The sequence below is a fragment of the Pleurodeles waltl genome, chromosome 4_2 (genome assembly GCF_031143425.1).
Source record: "Pleurodeles waltl isolate 20211129_DDA chromosome 4_2, aPleWal1.hap1.20221129, whole genome shotgun sequence".
NCBI classification, from domain to species: domain Eukaryota; kingdom Metazoa; phylum Chordata; class Amphibia; order Caudata; family Salamandridae; genus Pleurodeles; species Pleurodeles waltl.
In genome coordinates this window covers 374,905,141-374,919,323 of record NC_090443.1, presented here as the reverse complement: position 1 = coordinate 374,919,323, position 14,183 = coordinate 374,905,141, and positions in this window count along the sequence as shown.

The following is a 14,183-nucleotide window of genomic DNA, read 5'->3' as shown; positions in this document are numbered from 1 at the left end:
CACACATGAGCTGTGGAGGGGGAGTGCTCAGCACTCCCCCTCAGTGCACGTCACACCCGTGGCCCTGCCCCTTTCAAAGAAAATGATAATAAACGTGGTTTATTATCATTTTCTTTAAAAGGTTTTGAGCTGCCGCTGCTAATTGGGAGGTCGACACTCCTCCACTCAAACAGAGGAGCCACCACTGTCTCCTTGTCTCCTTTATTTAGTTAAGCTGGGTATAAACGTAAACTTTGCATTTTTGCAGGTAATATGTGCGCAGTACACACATCACATTGTTCAGATATATGTTGTACTTGAACATCATAAGGCATGTGTTCAGAATTGTCACATTTATTTTGAACATACACATTGAATATGTAGATGTGGGCATGGTAGACAGCATTGCTATCAATTAAGGAACAGCCAAGGTAGAACCAGGGCAGTCTGGATCAATTCTAAGAGCCAGCCCCAAAGCACTGAGGGAAGCTGAGACCGAACACCAGTTTACTAGTTACATATTGTTTAATCGGTCACTGGATGAAAATGTTCTTCTCTGTTCTGTTTAGCATCATAGGACAATACTTTGTATTCAATTATTTTAGCAGATAAATATGCACTGCATATAAGAAATGTACGTATTACATGCTAAATCAAGCTGAAATAAGATTTGTTTCTTTATAAAAGGCAATGCACTCTGTGCTTTTTTTATGTTACCAGTTTCCTCTCAGCTAGCAAAGGCACTGACTTCAGGAGAGGCTCGGCACTTAATTGAAGAAAATGATACTTATCACCTCCAAGTCTGTTACAGTTTCTCAGTGAGACAAAAGAGAAGTGCAGAGTTTGGCTGTAGGAGGTCACACCGTCACACATGGTTGTGGGCCTTTTCTTTTGTGTTTTTAATACCTAGGAAAGCACTGGTGCAGTTTGACTACTTTGAAGACACTGTGAATATATTCATAGAGGGTGTAAACCCAGATTTTTTAAAATCATTAACATAACATCCCTCTTTAAGTACATACCCTGCACTCCATTGCACATTCAATATCAGCTCCTCTGACCCCTTCATACCAACTTCACACAAGGTAAAATGGTTGAGCCCACCGCCTGTTCTGCGGTAGGGTAAATGGTGGGAGAGAGGGTTTGGAGAAAGGGGTGAGGACCTGCCAGAATGAAAGCTCGGCCCTATTCAGGCTTGATAGCCCAAGACGATGAGTTGTTTCTTCAGTATCTCACACACCTCTCTGAATGCATTCATAATTAAGGTTCCAAGTTTTCCAGTTTTACTGATTTGTACAGATTAATAAAGACAGAAAACATTGTGATTATTTTTTAAAGCAGATACATGCAGACAATTCTTTAAACTGGCTTTCCCTGCTGTCTTTCATTAATTCCAGGCCAACAGTTGAGCAAATAGATAGGATGAGGAGTTCAAAGACAGGATGAAGCTTCCTTAAATAACAACTTATGCCAACATACATGTGTTATATAATGTGAATACATACATATGGATGTACTGCTATGTCACATTTGTTAAAACACAACTGGCATCAAAGTATTAGTGCAAGTTTCTATCAATTAAATAAATGGAGAAAAATGCGATTTTACATTTTAGTTTGTTAACAAAACACCAGAAAGTAGGATGGCCAAAACTAAATATGCAAAAATACAGACAGAAATGTAAAGAAATAACATAAAACCAGGAACCTTACTTATAACTGCCAAGGTTAACTTTAACTGTGAAATGTACTTTTCATTTCTTCATGTGCAAGAATCTGACTAGCACCAGAATACTAGTTATTGGTTTTGAAAATACCTTGCTTTTTTAGAATGGCAATTCCACCTCTGTGTTTGAAAAAAATCTTTTGGAAATATTTTAGAAATATCTCAATAATGTTGACATACCTCCTTACATTTAGTTTTTTCAGTTTGTATTTCAAATCGGTGTAAATGTTAACCCTTGCTGACTTCCCTTACTTTATATGGCATCATCCACAGCTACCTTTTCCTTCAAAGGTTTGATTGAGGCAAAGCATGAACTAACATTTGATAGTGCTATAAAGATTTAATTATACCCCTCCTGCAATGAAAAATAAGAAAGAATGCAAATGCTCCTTTAAAAAGCTATGGAACTGTTTTTCTAATTTTTTCCATTTGCAGAACTCATCAATTAGTATCTGTTATGATGTATCACAACCAGTGTTCTTATTTATGATACATTATCAAGCCTTCTCAATGGAATGTGTGTACAGTTTTACATGCATGGATCTCAGAGGTGTATGATTATGTCATGTTTTTATTAATGCTCTGAAACCGCAGCAAGACAGCAAGCACTGTACAAAAACAACAATAAATTACACATATCATGTCAGCTGTGACTAGCTTACCAACTCCTGTGTTTTTATCTTTTTTGCTCAATATTTGTTTTGCTTCACCCCATTATCAGTGCGGAACCACAAGTACCAACTGCAAAAGGAAAAAAATAAGCCTCAACGATCCATTTACACACAAGAAATAAGATGAATGCTACATTCCGGTTCTGCCTTTGATTGTTTCTGTCATAAGAGATGTCTTTTGGTTAATTTATTGGATGTGTTCTAGTATTATAATACTACATGGATACTGTTGTTGAAAGGTTTTCAGCTATCTGTAAGAGTCCCTATTTAAATTTATTTTAATGCTAACACTAGGTTTTGTGGTAATTGCAGAACACTCAATGTAAATTGAAAGAGACTTTGTTGCAGAATTATGTAGAAAAGTTGTACTGTTAATGTAATGTGCATTTTTGAGAATGTGACTTCAGTTAGTTGTTTGCAAGACTACACCTTTGTCTGGAACTACAGGAGTCAGAACAAAAAGGCATGTAGAAAATATCCAGTGGGATCATTGACATAATATCCATGCACACAATATTGATTCTCAAAAATATCAGCAAATAAATATTGTTCACAAACATATCACCTTCCTGTACTTAACTAATAAAAAACACAAATATCGAGAATCAAAATGTCGCTGTTAAAAATATTAGTTTTCTCTTATATCACTAACAAAAATATCAGAAACAAAAATATTGTAACCTTTATATAAATTGTCAAACATACTGCCTAACACAATATCGACTACATTAATGTCACCAAAATAAATAAATCATTTAATAGAATAAATATAAATCAGCAAAAAAAATAAAGCTCAGAACATCACACAATTAATAAAAATAATTTCTAATAACTACAAACCCTTAATCATTATTTAAAATAATTAGATGCATATGTATATATCTATATATGTGTATAAAATATTAAAATAAAGTCAACATTTCAACATCCATATTAAACTTTATAAAACACACATTAAGTAGTGTTGGCCATGAACAGCATTTAACTGAAAAAATTCAAACAAAAAGAAAACTAACCAATGCAAATAAACCATAAACAAAAAAATAAAAGGCACACGCATTAAATCAACAACTCCAAAAAACACAAAAGTTGCAAGTAGAGGAGACCCTCTGGGTTTTCTAACCAGAATCTGGAAACAGAAGTGGTTATTTATATATGCTACTCCTTCCCAAACTAAGTAAAACATATACTTGAGCTAAAAAAAAAAAAAGTAATGAAGACAATTTGCATTCCTAGTAAAAGACACACAAAAAGAAAATATATTTAAAATAGTGCTAAACAGGAACTCACCCTAAAATGATTAAAAAAATAAAACCTACTTGCCTCAACCCCCCACTAGTTACCAACAAACAAATGTTTAAAATCAAACTAATGCACTTTTTAATCCCAGAATAAAAGAGACCATCTATTCTACATTGTTACACCCTCAATGGGAAACCAGTAAATAAAGTGTGTAGCATTCAGCAAGAACATACATGTAAGTATGAAACAGAAAATGAGTAGCATCATTTTGTATGGCAATAACATATTAAACATTTTTTTAATGTAATTCTTTATATCATTACAGTAATTTAAGAGAAAACGACAGAAGCAGCAAGGTACATTACATCACAGAAAGGAAAGCAAGTATTATCTCACATGGGCTACCCTTACAGCCAAGAAAGTAGACGCATGGAAACTATTAATTGGAAATAAACTTTCTTTGTCTGCATGAACTGACTTTCCATTTCTTGGTGGTTCTCACTTGAAGGCGCATCCTGGGGAGCTGCACGCATGGACCGGATGCTCTTCTCGCAGTGCGCCGGGGCTGAGGGCAGACTGAGCAGGCTCCGGGTGAGGAGCGGGTGGACGCAGCGCAAACTTGGGGTCCCGATAAAGCTGCCTGGACGGTAGACTTGTATTTGCTTGCTGGAGCTATGCTTGTGAGCGAACCCGTTTCCTTAAGTCCTGCAGACCGCACCTCTCCCTGAGGTATTTCGGTCTACTCCGATGTTCATGAAAAAGCTCCCAGTTGTTTGAAACGGGAACAGGCATTTTTTAAAACCAGTTTCTCTGGGAGCAGCCCCCAGTTGTGCCTTGACGAGCTTTCAAACATCCATGTAAGGGGTGAGATGTCCTCTGGGAAAAGAAGCTGTGAGACAAAAACGACTTACAAGGAGGGACTACACGTCCCAGGATTCCCTCTTGCTGCCTGCTGGTGGGGGGCAGCCTTCGTATCGCGGGCGCTACAAAGTGCACCGCGCACCACCGCTGCGCCAAGGGCGGGCCTGTCTTCGCCCGTCAGCGATCGTAAGAGGTCGGGCCAGGCCACCCCTCTTTAATTCGTGCCCAGAAGCCCAGTGACTCAGGCCAACTAGCGAAGCTGTGCAGCGCGAAGACTTGAGATCATTGAAGGTGAGAAAAGTGGCAAGAGCCAAAAGTGCCTCTGTGAGCCCCTTGCATACACCCTAGAGGAGGCAGTGGAGGAGGGGAAGAGCAACCAGTGAGGAAAGTACACAGAAGGGAGAAGAGAAAAGTGAGAGATGGGCAGACAGAAGGGTGTGGCAGCACAAGATAACTCTAGAATTAATAAAACTTTAGATGGTTTCCTACAAATGGCAGTTGGTGCCTTGGACAAAGAGATAGAGCTGGTTGGGCGCCGTCTATCCATCTCAACATTCCCAGTCTCCCCAGTCTCCACCCCCCAGCCTCCACTTTTATCACAAACTCGTTCACAGCCCCTGCACCTCCAGCAGTCTCAAGACACGCATCCAGTTATGGCATCCCCTCCAGCTTCTTATATACAAAAAGGTTCGGTAGACTACCTCAGTGACCTTGGATAAGGCCATTAGAGCAGAATCTGCCCAGTTGACTCCGGCTCTTTTAGCTGGAGCATTAGTATTCGATTCAGAGCCTATCCCAAAAGGGAAAAGAAAGCATGGTGAGGTCAATCTGAGGAACAAACGAGCCCGTACTATGAGTACCAACAATCCGTGTTCTGAAGCTGGGAATGACAGGTTTACAATATCACAAGAAAGTCCCGCTGGCCAATTGGCGTTTGAACGTATAATGGAGCACATAAGGGAGGAACTCATCAAAAGATTGCATCCTATTGAAATCCGTCTCCAAGCTATCGAGGAGAAATTATGAGAGCTTACTAAGCCCTATATGCCTGATATCTCTCTGCAAGGCGACACACAATCCCACTGTCATCCCCTTACTTTGGGTCACTCCTCTGGTGCTAACGACAGGACCTCCGTAAATTCAGGTGAGGGTTTTCTGTCACTCAAGGATTGTGGTGACTATCTTCACCAATTAGCGAAAGGTCAGATTGCCAGGTCGCAAACCAACTCAGATGATAATTGCGTTAAGGCAACAGATACCATTTCTAGGGGAAATGCAGGAGTAGCTCCAACTATTAATACAGTGACTAATTCCAGCAAAGTTTTTAATACTTGCGAGCATCATCAATACAGCGCCACAGAGATGGACTTGGAGCCCAGCAGAATCAGTTTAGACAATCATGGGGGGTCAGTCTGAATCTTACATCTGCCCCCGGAATCCTGTCCATATGTCCTTGTAATCACTAACGTTCCCAGATCTCGATCAAATAGCCTGGAAACTTATATTGAATTGAAAAACAAGGTTACACACTGGTTGCATGTTAATGCTAATTTAGCCTTTTGTATGGTACCCTCTATATTAATGGTGAGGAGGGTGGGATGGGTGGGCCCGCTGAATAAGATTGGAACAGAGGATTGCATTGTTTTTAACTTTGACTCATCTGCCTTGGTCCAATAACTTTTTACAAATTCATGTAGAACTGGCCCTTCAGTAGGAGGTTGCCTCCTTGTGTAGACTTACAGCTTTTTATCCCCCAGTAGCCAAATGTGCCCTAAGTGGGTCAATACCCAATCCTAGAGGCTCCCCTCACCCCCAAATGCAACATACTCACCATTTTGAACGTAGGCATCCACCATCTATCCTTTCAGATGTGGACTGACATAAAGCCAGTGTTTTACAGGACACTTTAGAGATCCCGAGGTTAGGACCAACTATTAGGGAATGCACCATCTCCAGTGTCATTGAGCAAGAAAGAACCAGAGTAGGAAACCTAGATGGAACTTTGACCTTAAATGCGGATTCTAGGGGCCTCACCCAAACCATAATGCTAACCCAGAATGACACAAGGTCTCTAGTAACTAGATGGAATACAACAGACCCTGAACTTACAGGGGTGAGGGATACTACTGGAGACAAAGATGCAGGGGGACTTATCGAGAGTTGTTCATCGACAGTCGCAACGTGTAACACGAACCCTATGAGCTACCCACCTAACACTTCTCAAACTTCGACTGACACATTACAAGTCTGAGATGATATTTCAGCAAAAAATATTTGCTGGAATATAGCCGGGCTTGAGTATAAAATGTGAATCGCTGACCGGGGCCATTTCATAGATGAGCACAATATATGCTTATTCCAAGAGACATGGGCCTTGGGCCTTGGAGGCCAAGTATAGATGTGGTTTTAAATGTTATTGGGTCTCAGCCTGTAAGGTGACTTCTGGGAGACCTTCGGGTGGCTTACTTCTATGGGTTAATTGTTCACTTAAGTGCCGGGTCGAAGAAATAGAAATGGGTAGTGTAGATCTGCAAGGCTTAATATCGACTCATAAGGAAAAAACCCTATTATTAGTAAACATATATAGCAGGAGTATGGGTAGCAACTGTGAGTCTGATGTCTTGACTGCATTAGACAATATTTTAGCCAGCAAATCAACCACTCATCATATCATAATTGCAGGGGATTTCAATGTGACTTTCGAGCCTTACCCAGTGGCCTAAGAACTTTATGTACCAGAGGATATTTATTGGGGTATTCCGCAATTAACATCGAATAAAAGTATTAGAATGAGCAGAACAGCCTACCAAATTGTTGACATCACACTTGCATACGGTCTTCGTGCCTGTAATGGCCGCTCTCGCTCAGATGTTAAACCCTGCCCCACTTTTAGGCGAGGAGCTTATAGGAGCTATATCGACTATTTTTTATTGGATATCTGTTTGTGGGGACATATGGCCGATATGATGGTAATGGAACATGAGGAAAGCCACCATGAACCACTAGTTTTATGTACTAGGGGTTTGCTGCCTATATTAGAAGCCTCTGACCATAAGGATTATGTACAGCAGCTTGCTATGACCAATAACAAACGCAACATTAAGTGGAATGCTGTTAATTCTTCATTGGGCTCCCTTAAGTCAATATACAGCCTTTTAGTAGAACAAATGGAACATATGCTCCGGTTACATGAGGATGGGGATAGGCTTTTGGCAGCACATTTAGATTTATTTAACTCTCTCCAAAATCATTTCATCAAAGAGACGGCTGCCAAAACAAGGAATAAGCGCAGTGAGAGATGGTTTAATCATTCATGTAGGGAAGCTAAGCTTAAGCTATTGAGGGATCTGAGAAGGGGGCTAGAGAGCCTATAAGGCAATCAAGAGACGGTTATAAACAAGAACTCATCAAGGCCCGTAGTAGCTGGGAGGAAGCGAGGTGGGCTGCTCTTCTGGATTCTGCAAGAGCTAATGACACCTCCAAGTTCTGGAAACTGATTTCAAGAGATTGTGGTGACTCATGTCCTCCGTCTGGTACCTCAGTCCTCCCTGTAACTTGGGTAAAACACTTTGGGGCTCTTTATACAGAGGCAGATGCATTAAATTCCAGGGAATTGGTTGAAACCAGGAAATCTGTTGTACCACCAATTAGATTCACCTTGGCAGAAACCAAGGCAGCAATAACCTCTCTGAAATGGGGGAAGGCCCCGGGTCTCGACAAAATCCCTGGTGATCTTTATAAATCGAACCCCAAAATATAGGCCCCTTATTTGAACTTGGTCTGCAATGCAGTTGCTGCAGGAGCAACCATTCCCTGGACATGGAAGGGAGCTGAGATAGTTCCCCTCTTTAAAAAAGGCAGCCCTAGCGATCCTTCTAATTATCGCCCAATATGCCTACTCGATAACCTCCCAAAACTCTTTGCAAAGCAGATCTTGTTCCACTTAGAAGAGTGGATAATAGAGAATGGAGCCATATCCTACTTACAGGCAGGGTTTAGATCTGCGACTAGTACAATAGACCAGGTCTTAAGGTTTCTAGCTATTAAATGGAAGACAGTGGATGTTGGAGGTGGAAATCCATATGTGGCTTTTGTTGATCTCAGAGCGGCATTTGACCTGGTCCCTAGGAACAAACTTTGGCTGACACTATCTAATATGGGTGTCCCTAAAGATCTTCTAAACCTTATAGTTCGACTTGATGACAGTACCTTTGCCCAAATCAGGAGCGGTAAGGATGGTGAATTATCTGACCCAGTTGCTATCGAAAGAGGAGTTAGGTAAGGCTGCGTCTTAGCACCCACCCTTTTCCTTTTATATATAAACAACTGTGTTAAATATTTAACCAACTGTAATAATGATTTGCCCAAGTTGGCAGGCAAGAAAATTCCTGGTCTGCTCTATGCCGATGACACCATCCTACTAGCCAAAACTCTTATGGGACTGCAAAATCTTGCTAACCAATTCTGCTTGTTCTGCAAAGATTTTGGTTTGGAAGTTAATGTTAACAAAACCAAGCTTATGATATGTAGCTCCAGGAGAACAAAAGCTAAAGCGACCATTATAATGAATTACATACCTTTGGAAAGGGTCACTGAGTATGCTTACTTTGGGATCAGATTAATGGATTTGGGCAGTTGGGTCGCAGCTATCAGAAAAGGGGCTCATATAACATGCCAAAGGGGGGGGGGAGCCTAGGACGTAAAGCTAGGACTGTAGTCAGTCCGCCCTTGAATTCTATCCTTGAAATATATAAAGTTCAAATTCAAGGTGCTGTACTGTATGGGGCAGAGCTATGGGGTTCTCAAAGGCAGTTGGTATATAACCAGTTTGGGAAAAGGTACACCAATGATCCCCCTTAGACTTGATCTCGGAACAAATAGCATTAAAGATGTATCGGGTCTGAGACCTCTCTTACATTGGATCCGCATATGGAAAATTGAATAACTGGAATCTTTTCCAGAGACAATAAAAGATCTTATAAAGACCCAGAATAGCTGGAAAAAGGTCAGCTGGCTGAGGGAGATGAAATTGGCCTCGGACGAATTGGCCTTCCCCCATTTTTGGGAGAAACCCGAGTCGATCCCCACCAATGCTATTTCATTAGTTAAACAGAGATACTGGGAGAGGGCCAATGCAGAGATTCTTCATAGTAATGGGGTGGGCCGATAAACTTCTGAGTTCCTGCTTGTAAAACAAGAACCTTGGGCTGAACAATTTCTTGACCTTCCAATACCTGCTTATGCTCATGCTCTATTCCTTCAGTTTAGATATGGAACTTTACCAATTAACAGTTTTACTGCTCGATGGTAGAAAAACAGTTCTGAGTCAAATAAATGCTCAAAATGTAATAAATTGGAGGAATCAATCAAACATGTTTTGTTTTTTTGCCCCCTATATAAGAGTCCTAAGGGGAAATGGATTACTCCATTGTGTAAAGCTTTGGTATTATATGACCGAGCTAACGCCTATAGAATTTGTAAATATGAATCGTCTACATTGGTTGTAAGCACGGTCACTACATTTTTGACAGCAGCTTGGTCTATTCGTTACAGGGCCTCTCTTAGTGTTTGACTTCCAACGTTTTCAAATAGCTGTGAATGGGAATCCAATATCTTCTAGCAGGAGCTTGCTGAAATGTGCTGACGATCGTTTTTTAAGTAGGCAAGGAGGTTTCCTGTTATTTATTTCTCTTAGACTATGAAAAAACCAAAGGTTGTTCCTGATTTTAGTATTTATTAAGAGCTTTTTTATTATTCCTTTCTTGTTTTTCTTCTTTTTATGTACTGATGTATGGTTGATTTTACTCTAATGGTCTAAAATTTGACCGAATAAAGAGAATTGAATTGAATTGAACTAATTATTACTCTTATGCTTTTTATGGGAGGACCACTACAAAATATAATGTTGTAACCAATGTAAGGAAACATAACTATCCTTCAAATGTGACAGAAATAGAAGTAGGGCACATATTGCAAGATATAAGAAAGGCAAGCACTAGCTCCCAAGAGTCCACAACTAAAATACTACAAGGTATACTCCCTAAAGGAACCAAATACTATACACACCTTAAACTGCTTAGTTAAATGACTACAAAAGCCACCAGTGACACCGTCCTGCCCCTAGGGGATACTAAGATAGCCATATACTTGAGAACTTAACACACACACACAATGAGGAACCCTTCTTCTTACATGATAACCTGAACAACGAAAACACATCCTAATATTTTCTACAGCAGATAACTCACTAAAACTGAGACAATGGAACCTTCAAAATGTGTCCCAAACCTGTTGCTCAGATATACACGATGGATGGTGAATATCAAAACAAAAATATACCATTCATATCTGCCTTACTACCAAATAAACAAAGTAGCACTCACTACAAACTATTAAACCATATTAAAATTACAATAAACAACTACTGCCCACATAAAATAATAATAGATTTTGAGCAAGCCATGATTCAAGCCATTTTAAAACTTTACTCACTGTTATTGCCTTTGTAATCAAAGCATGTGGATATGCCTCCAACAATGTGCGCTAACTGTAGGTTATGCAAAAAAAAAAAAAAATAGTCTTTGAAATAAACAAAATGATTGCACTAGCTCATGTCCTTGTCATAGACATAGCTAACCACTACAATTTACTTATAGAAAGTCATTTCTGCCAACAGAATGAACATTATTTTGAAGATTCTTAGGTTGGCAGACTGCACCGCTCTGGACCCAGACACCAATCCAAATTCCAAATACCATGGTGAAAAGTCTATGACAGCACCATGTCTCAAGAAGCCAAAACCAATAATGGAGTGGAAGGATGGCAAAATGGCTTCCAACCTACAATCCATGAATGTGTAGAAGCCCTACAATAACAACAAAGCTACCAACAACAATGAATGGAACAATCAGTATCCCAAATTCAACCTAAAGTTAGGAAACAAGCAAATAAAATGTAAGAGCTGCTATAATGTAAAGTAAAACAGTTTTTTAACATAAAAGGAGTACACTGCTTAAAATCAATAGCCAAAACGCTCTACAGAACACTAAGAGGGTCATTATGAGTTTGGCGGTCTTATGGCTGCCATGTTGGCAGTAGTGGTTGTACCGCCAACAGGCTGGCGGAGAAGACCGCCAAATTATGACCATGGCAGTATTCCCAGCAGAATACAGCCAATCCACCGCCGGGACCATCAGTGTGGTCAGGCCACCACAGACAACGGTAGCCATCTTCAGGTCAGCGGAGACCATGTTCCCTCTGGACATACCACGAGGCTGCACACCACCAAGGTTTCCACCGTGGTTGCACCAGCACGGAAACTCTAGTGAAAACTAACTCTATAAAAAGAAACACTCACCTTCAGGAACACGTACCTGTCTTGAGCCGCCATGGAACCTGAGCTACACATCTTCCCGCTGCTCCTGATCACCCAACGACTCCGGAACCAGTGATGACTAGAGCAACCGTAAGCACACTTACCTGTCACTGTTGTACAATGCCAATGTATCTACGCACACACAACATACATATCCTGGATGGGTGGCAATGGTGACACACACACACATACACTCACACTGACACACACAGATACATTCACACACTCACATACATAGTACATACACTACGGCAAGCAAACACTACCCCGCAGATGCACAGCACCGACACAGTCAAACACAACACACAACACTACCAAATGTCACAACTACACCACAAACGCAACACCTCAAAAGCACTGTTCAGCATCCACAAAATACACCTCCACTTGACTGATCATACATACAAAACTATGTAACAACTTCTGAGAACCAACACACAGAATCACACATCCATACAACAAGGCATACGTCAGACCCCGCAAACACACTTCACAATGAATCTGACATACCAATCACCACACACACTCATGCAACACTACAAGCACATGAGGGCACACAACACTCCAAATAACACGTCAATACAATCACTACACACAATGTCAACATAAATCCATATCTCAAGCTCATACATGCCCATCACACAATGCACAGCCATCACTGTGGGACACATGCAATGCACACATCCGCACATGCTGCCCAGACACCACTAGTAGCACAACCACCCCACACACAAAATGTACTCACACATAACCTAAAGCAGCCAATGGGAAAACAGACATAGGAAATGAAAGGCAGGACAAAAATGTAGCCTTGGAACCAACAACTTGTTGGTCCAGATGTATGCCAATAAATAAATAAATATATATACAGAACTATGTAGAAAGAAGAAGGCAATAGGCCAGTCCAAACACATATGTGCATCATGCCCATACTTGACTCCTGACTGACACATATAACCCCCACAGGTAGGAACCTCAAGGGGCAGGCAGGCACCTCAGTGATTGGGAGGTGGAGAGGGGGTTTGGGCTTAGGTTTGGTAGGGGATCTTTGGACTTGGGCTTGGAAGGGGGGCTTAGGTCAAGGCTTAGGGGAGGGCTGGGAACTCTTGGGAGGGGTCGACTTCTTGGTGGGGGAGGGGCGTGGCTACCTGCACAGGGGCCAGGGAAGGACTTGGAGGTGGAGAGCTTGACTTGGGGAGGGACAGAGATCTTTGGGGGGGGTCACAACAGGTGGGAGAGAAGTAGGGAAAAGGGACAACTCTGAGAGGAAAAATTTATTTGACACACAAGGACGGTCATGGCAAAAGGGTTTAGGATTGGAGTGAGAGGGAGTGGTTGTAAGAGGTGTTTCGGTGGATGTTTTGGGTGCATGTGTGTGCGAGGAATTATTGTGTGTGCTGGGTGTCTGTTGGGAGGGTGAGTGTGGGCATGTATGTGTCTTGGGAGGAAGGGGGTGGGGGTGCTGGGAGATGCCATGGTGGATGGGTGACTGTCTGTTGGAATGGTGACTGCAGGTATGGTGGATCTGCTGCATGTAGGCATGTCTGTGGTTGTGGTGTCTGCCGATGTGGTGACTGAGGTGGATGTCTGTGTGTCTGCTATTGTGGTGACTGTGGGTTTGATAGGAGTTGTGGCTGTACTGGTAAATGTCTGTGTGGTGTCTGCAGGTGTGTCCAGTGTAGTGTCTGTGAAGGTGGGTGAGTCAGTACAGGTAACTAGTGTTGGTGTGTCTGCAGGTGGGAGTTGTTTGTATGCATGCCAGTGGTGGGTCTTGTGGTGCTTGTGTTTGTCAGTGGTACCCTTGGGTGTTGAGGTGGATGCACGCTTGACTGTCTGTGTGCTTTGGCTGGGATGGGGAAGAAGGGTTTGGGATTGGGAAGAGGAAGGTGGAGTGGGGATGGAAGACAAAGGGTGACTGGCTGCCATAAGTGTGGAGGCTAGAGCCTGAAAGTATCTCTGTAGGCCAACCAGTGCAGCGTAAATGGCCTCCGGGAACACATTGCTCTGTTGGACTTGAGTTGCTAGTCCCTGGATGGCATTCACAATAGTCGACTAACTCATAGAGATCGACCTCAGGAGGTCAATAGCCTCTTCACTGAGGGAAGCAGGGCTGACAGCAGCAGAGGTGCCTGCAGCAAAGGAGATGCCCACCCTACAGGGTGAGTGGGCACAGACAACTGGGTGGGGAGCTAAAGGGAGGGTGGTGGTAGCAAGGGGGTAGTGGACAAAGATGGTGCTGGGGTGGTCTTGGAAGGATCCACCACTGTCAGGGAGTGTCCACTGGAGGACGATTCCAAGGATGATGATGTGGATCCTATCTCCCCGATGGC